Raw genomic sequence first — 1,195 nt, 5'->3', positions numbered from 1 at the left:
TATATATATATATATATTGGCTTGGCAAGAAAATAATTTCGTTTTGTTAGTGTGAAATAAAAGTCATTTTTTTTTCATACAAAAAATGGACTTTAATCAATTATATATTTTCCATTTTGTTCGATGATCTTTCGCCAACTTTCTGGCAACTTCATGATTCCGCGGTCATAGAACCTTTGGTCCTTATTAGCCAAAGACTGAAGCAAGTGCAATTTCAGGTCATCATCATTATTGAAAGTTTTACCATTCAAAGAATTTTGCAAACTTCGAAATAAATGGGAATTTGATGGTGCAAGGGCAGGGCTATATGGTGGATGCGACATCATTTCTCAACTAAGCTCCAATAATTTTTCACGAGTTAGCAAAGACGTGTGTGATCTAGCGATTCCTTTACGATTTGCCAATTCTGGCCGTTTTTCTTTGATTGTTTCCTCCGGTTTCATTAGTTGTTGACAGTAAACATCTGAATTGATCGTTTAGCTCCTTGGAAGCAGCTCAAAATACACAACGCCATTGTAATCCAACCAAATCGACAGCATGACCTTTTCTTTATGTAATTCAGCTTTCGATGTGGTTTGTGCTGGTTCAATACGCTTGGACCATGATCGTTTTCGATTGATGTTATTGTAGACAATCCATTTTTCATCACCAGTGATGATTCGTTTCAAAACTAGGTTGATTTCATTGCTTTTGACATGCATATCGCAAATATTGATTCGTTGTGTTAAGTGGAATCTCTTTCAATTTATGTGGAACCCAAATATCAAGTTTCTTAATGAGCCCGAGACATTTTAAGTGATTTTCAGTTGTTATGTGCAATACATTTAACCCTCTGCAATCTCTCGTACAGTTATATGATAATCAGATTTAATTAGGGTTTTTATTCGGTCATCATCAACTTCAGTAGGTCGACCAGAACGTTGATCGTCTTTGAGTGAAAAATCTGAAGAACGGAATTTTTAAAACCATTTCTGTCATGTGCGCTCTGTTAAGCAGTCAACATCATAAGATAGATAGATGGATAGATAGATAGATAGATAGATAGATAGATAGATAGATAGATAGATAGATAGATAGATACATTTCTTTTATTAGCCACACAGGGCTCAACGAAGATGGGACAAATACAATGTAGAGCTTTTCTTTTTGGGAGGGGAAAAAAAAAAGTGGTGGTGTCGATCAAAAGGGATCGTAG

This window comes from Octopus bimaculoides, chromosome 4, assembly GCF_001194135.2.
Source record: "Octopus bimaculoides isolate UCB-OBI-ISO-001 chromosome 4, ASM119413v2, whole genome shotgun sequence".
Taxonomy (NCBI): domain Eukaryota; kingdom Metazoa; phylum Mollusca; class Cephalopoda; order Octopoda; family Octopodidae; genus Octopus; species Octopus bimaculoides.
The sequence above is the reverse complement of the archived record's forward strand: the minus strand, read 5'-3'. Positions refer to the sequence as shown.